The sequence below is a fragment of the Tyto alba genome, unplaced genomic scaffold (assembly GCF_018691265.1).
Source record: "Tyto alba isolate M040663 unplaced genomic scaffold, T.alba_DEE_v4.0 Super-Scaffold_1, whole genome shotgun sequence".
In the NCBI taxonomy this organism is placed as follows: Eukaryota; Metazoa; Chordata; class Aves; order Strigiformes; family Tytonidae; genus Tyto; species Tyto alba.
In genome coordinates, this window is record NW_024881261.1 from 9,810,708 (window position 1) to 9,816,710 (window position 6,003).

A 6,003-nucleotide genomic window follows, 5' to 3' on the forward strand; every position below is an offset into this window, starting at 1 on the left:
TTTTTTTTTTTTTTCTCCTCAGGAAAGACTTGGCTCTGCAGTAAATGATATATTTAATACGTAGCCAGGAAGAACTGATGCTTGTCAGTGAAATCACCAAAATGGGGCCATTCCCATCACTTCAGGTACCAATTCTTTGAAAGCATAATCTGTCAAACCTCGTGATTTAGGACTGTGGAGGTCAGGAAATGGCTTCCCCGGGGCCCCCACACTGCCTGTCCCAGTCCAAGCTTCCACTGCTACCGCCCTCAGACACATCTCTGTATATTAGCTCCTGCAGGAAGGAACTTATTTAGTCAGAGGAAGGAGCCAAGGGGTGGTTTCTCACTCTGTTTTATTGTTTGACCTTGGATTTAATGTTCAGTGCTGGTATCTCTCTTCCTCAGTTTCCCCAATTTTTGAGACTGGGTGCCAGCACCCTCTGTGTTTCCATAGGTAGGAAGACCCTGTCAACACACAGGCACACACTCCCAAGGACACATCAAACATTAAACCCCAGGACACAAGCCAAACTTTAAGCAACAGAAACTTCTCCCCTGGGCAATCTTTTCTCTTCGGAAGAGTGGGTGAGACACCCGAAGTGATGGGCTTGTCTTGTACTACAGCATTAGTCTCTGACCCTTCCCTCTGCCAGGGTAACCTCTAGCACCCATCCCAGATACTTTTGGTCAGAGCAAGGGCCCATTAAGCCCATGCTTAAAGCTGCCTTCACTTACACCCCTCACATCAGACAAGACAAGGGATTAAGAAAGTGTTCTTAGGGATTATAGACACAATAACGCTCTGTGTCTTGCGGTTCTTCACCCAGTACCAGGTGCTTTACAAGCATCATCCTTTAACGCATCCTCCCCAAACCCCCACTAGACTGCCACTGCCAAATTAACAGATCCCAAGCTTGCTTAAGTAAAGGGAGGTAAACACAAAACAAGACTTCGAGTAAGCCCTTGGGTCCCTCAGCAGCTTCAAGCCCTGGCACATGCCACTGAGATAAAGTCATCCTTTTGTCATGTCCCGAGGACATTCTTTATAGGAGCTAATTCCAGAGCACACAACACCCAAAGGAGGACAAGCCTCTGCTTGCAACCAGATGTAACAGGTGTGGAGGGATTTCAGGTTGTTTTCATACAAAACATTAAAAGGTAAAGATGTTCCTACAACTTGGACTAATCTTGGGTTTAAATCAACTAATTTGCAGGATGAGTTCTTTGCCTTTCAGCTCAGCTAGACTCTTAGCAGCAGGAATTGAAAGAAAGCTTCATCACCTGCTGCTCATCAGCATGAGCCCAGGATTAGCAGCAGCCCAGGAACTTTAGACAGCAGCTTTGCTGGGTGATGGAGTGGTGAGTGAAGGACCTTTTCATTTTATCTCCCTGGCCATTAAGAAAGAGAATTTCAAAAACGTCTGCATTAGTAGCGAGTCAAAAAATTTTTTAACCACACTCAGTCAAAACTCTTATTTTTTGTACCCAGATTCTCACTTGGCCACGTAAATATAATGACAACTTATGCGAAGCTAAGTAAGAGCGTACCTTATTTGGAGGAACAAGACAAGAGACTGGAGAGAGAGACAGAGGGGGAAAAGCTCTTGACAAGTATCTTCCCAACATGTCTTTCACCATCTGCAAAATATCTGCGCTTGCTTATTCTTACTAATGAGACAGAACCAAACTGTGATCTGAAAACACAGTGAACCCACCACCACCGGCCATTGTGGTCACCTAGACATCGAACCAGCTGCACCTACCATGGGGCAAGCACCTGACTGAAAAGGGATTCAGTAAATACTCTGGGCTGGTGTCTCTGTAAGAAAGGAAAAAGGCTTGCAGCTGATGTCATATATCTTGCTAAACTTGCCTGGCATGAAACACCACCATGAGATGCTCTCCTGTGTACAGCCATAAGAACACACTCCATTTTCTAACTGTTACCAGAACAGTTAATATCATGTACGCTACTTTGGGGGAAATATTACTCTTGTACTGGGACAAGTAGAAGATATGTAGAAGTACCAGTCAGCTTCTTTATTACCACCTGTCTCACCACAAAATGCATGTCCAGCTCATTTTTCAAACTGTCCCCCTTTTTTTTAATAGTAGAGGAGAAAGCAGAAAAGATTGTGCTGCATATTCATTAAAGCATGTTCTTAACAAGCCAGGCAACCCCCCGTCACTGCAGTTGTAACTCTGTGGTTCCCTTCAGCGTTTCTCTGTCTGCTGGGGAGGACATGGCACCAGCTTGCTGAGGGGAGCCCGCTGCCAGGGGCTCATCTGATGTTTAGGTGTAGGGAGGGAAGAGAGGAGGCCAATTTTGCTGTCCCCATTTTTCAGTCTCCCTCAACCTGTCTTCCATAAGTAAATTTTACATTTTTCTTCTTGCCCAGGCTTAAAAGCAGTGGGCCACCTCTGCTGGGAGCTCCAAGCATCCCCTCTGCCCAGCCACAGGCACTGCTCTGGCTGGAGGCAGATAATGGTGGGAGTCAAAACTGAAGGGAGGAGAAAGAAAGCTACAAGGAAATGTTCTACTTCTCCTTAAAACTAACAGCACAAATTTCAGTCTAAAATCTTTAATAATTTTTTTCTCCAAGTGATAAACAAGATTGAATTTCCATAAGATGATCTGCAAAACCAGCTTCTTTATTCACCACCTCCTGGCTCTCCAGCGAGGAACAGTTTTGACAGGCTCTTTTCCCCTGCGCAATAAGGACTCCTGTACATAAAGAGACCTTGATCTTGCATCACTGCTCACATGGGGCACTGTCAAAATCAATATACTGCAGCTCAAGTCCTGTACAACACACAAGCTACAGAATAAAAGACATTTTTCTGACCCAAGAGCTTGTGCTAAACTTTTTGTGTAGTTTCTTCTGACAAAAGTGTTCATGCAACTGACTTTGCCTGTGGCTAGAGCAGCAGGGGTGTCTCCATTAATGTCTTATCTTTTTATCTTTTGCTGGATGCCATATGCAAGACCACTCAAAGGATCAAGAGCCTGCCTCAGCATTGCAAGCACTCCACAGCCAATGCAGGTGCTGGTAAGAAATGTCTCCTGGAGTGGCTGAGAAAAGGGGCACAGTGATCTGTGGGAACTTGGTGTCTTAGGACAAACCAACAGCAGCATAAGAAAATAAAGATGCAAACAATATAACTATATTGGGGTTATGAAAGAATGCAGATAACTTGGTCACATATCCTTACTGAGAACTACTAATTCAAGGCTATGAGTTGCGGTGCAATTACTGTAATTGTCCCCTGTCATCCCCCTCCTCGACCTGTGCAAATCTGGGAAGGCTACAGCTGGGTGCCTGGCTGGGGGCCTGAGCTGCATTGCCTTGCACCAGCCAGAAACATCCACAGCTGAGGTGGATCAACTACTGATCCACCTACCTACACCAGGAGCAGCTGTGAATGGTTCCCAAAGAATGAGGTGGGTGAGGATCACACTCCCTGTACCCTTGCAGCTGGCAGCTTCCTTGTACATATCAGCAAGACAATATCTCTCTGCTTTACTCCTTAAATGCCTTTGTCCAAAAGCTTCATAGCAGACGGGAAAACCTTAGGTTTGTCACCTCATTTTACAAGACAAAAACTCTCTGTTACTTCACTTGGTGGTATCACTGTCCCAGAGCCTCCCCTGTGTGTGTTCCTAGCAGCACTAGAAGGGGTGCTTGCTGTCTGCGGCAGAAGCAAAACCCTGGCCAAAGAGCATCAAGCTGATTGCTAACAAAGGCAGATCTCAAAGCACAGACACCTGCTGGCAAGTCTCACAGTACCACAAGCAGGAATAAGGACTTAAAGATTACTATGACAACCCTCTCGAGGAAGCAAAATTCTGGCCTGCCCTTCCCCAAACACCCAATACTGCAGAAGAGGAGGGATTCTACCTTTTCAAGCCAGTCAGTTGCAGTGATTACCTACAGCAGAGGCTGGAGGGTGAGAGGAAAAATCCTTACCTGACATTTCAAGTATTCAGTTTAGCCCTTGAATCATGAGGCAGTCTGTCCTCATCTCAGCATGCATGACACCAGGATGTTCATGATCATCTCATACCCAGCCCCTTTTACAAAACTAACCCTAATTCACACTTCATCCTCCTGTTGCATCTCTGAGAGCCCCAGGGACAAACCACAGCCTGGGAATTTTCTCTATCAGATCACTTCTGCTAACACATACAAGCTGTTACCTGCATGCCCATGTCTGTGGGCCCTTCCTAAAGGACCTCAGAAAGTGGGAATGTTCCATGGGTTCTTTGCAGAACTGGGGTAGGGACAAAAGAGATTTTTTGAAAGTCATTCCATCTACTTACTCCTCTTAGAGTCTTCCTAGGAGACCCAGACATCTTTAGGAGCACACACTGAAGAGGACATGGTTAACTACCCGAGCATACAGTACATGAGGAGTGGGTGAGCACACACACAGCCTCTCCAGCACAGCCCTCTCTGAAGAAAGTGAGAAAATGTGGTTGTATATGGGACTTGTCTCCTGGTGATGCCTCATCTTCACTACACAAAATAAATGAACGAAAGGGAAGTCATCTTAGCAGAAGCCCCCATGCAATCATCTTCACAATTTCCAGGTCGCATGTTAATGTCTGCCTTTTCCCAGCAAACGTAGAAGCAGGGTCCTGCTGCCTCTCTCTTTCCTTTCCACCCCAGGCCACCAGGGAAGGCAACTTCATCTCTCCCTAACACGCACAGAAATCAAGATACAGAGAGACAAAGGAACTTGCTCACAGGTGTGTTAATTTGCGGCATAACTGGGAACCATACAGGGAGTCCCCCTCTAGCCACTACACCACATCAGGAAAAACTGCTGTTGCGGATACTCAAGAGACAGGGGCTACTCTGATTTCTTTAATAAAGTACAAGTGTCTGGGTATATTACAAATATAATTCCAGGTCCTTCCATCCTTGCTTGATCAGGACTTGATTAAGCTGTCTACGTATCTTCTGCAGAAAGGTTTTCACTGGGGACATGAGACAACCTGTCTGAAAGCCTGCCCTGGCAAGTTCAGCACTTTCCCCCAGCCCCACCCCAAAAGTGATAGAAAACAAGTCAAATAAAGCATTACAGCGTGGTCTAGGTCAGGTTTCCAGGGTGGTGGATTTTTTTTGTTATTTTAATAACCAAACTCCCTTTACCGAGAACAGGAGCAAAGCCCTCAGGGCCACCCCGCAACTAGACCAAAGGCAAATCGCCCCGAGGCTGGGGCTCAACCTGCCCATGTTGCCAGAACTTCTCCTGACCTGGGACGGGGCCTCGGCTGAGGAATGAGGCTTTCGGGTGCCTTCCACCATCCTCTCCCCGATCCTGACGGGCTGTGAGATGCCCGCCGCAGCAGCGGCGTGTCCCCCCCCCCCCCCCCCCCCGCCAGGGCCGGGAAGGCTCCGCCGCCGCCGCCCCCCGGCTGAGCCCCGCGCCCCCCCGGGCCGGCTCTCCCCGCGCACTCACCGCCCCGGCCCGCTCGGCAGCCGCCGCCCCCGGAGCCGGGGCGGCCAGAGGAGGAGCCGGGCCGGGGCCGCCCTCGCCCCCCGCAGCCCCCCTCGCACACCCCGCTCCGGCGAGCGAGCTTGTTCTCAGCACCTCTGCCTTCCCACAGATTCCCTAACCTTTAATTCAGAGGTTTAAAATGTTATCAACTAAAAAAAAAAAAAAAAACAACAAACAAACCAAACCAAACCAAAACAAAACACCAAAACCAAACCAAAACAAAAGAGTTGCATTTTACCTTTTCTCAGCAATAGTCAGTGCTGCACAGCCCTTGCACACCTGATGGGTTTGAGCAGCCTCAGTCACACTCAGATTTACATTGTTTTCAGCTGCGACAGCCTCTCCTCCCCCTTCATCACAGCCTGCCCTCCACAATAATGATTTGGGGGGAAAAAAAAAAAAAAAAAACAAAACGAAGCCAAGAACACCCACCTTGTATCAGCTCATCCAATAGCCAAAGCGCAGCTGAAGCTGTCAGCATGCCTGGAGCACAGCTAACAGGCCTGGCAGCAACACC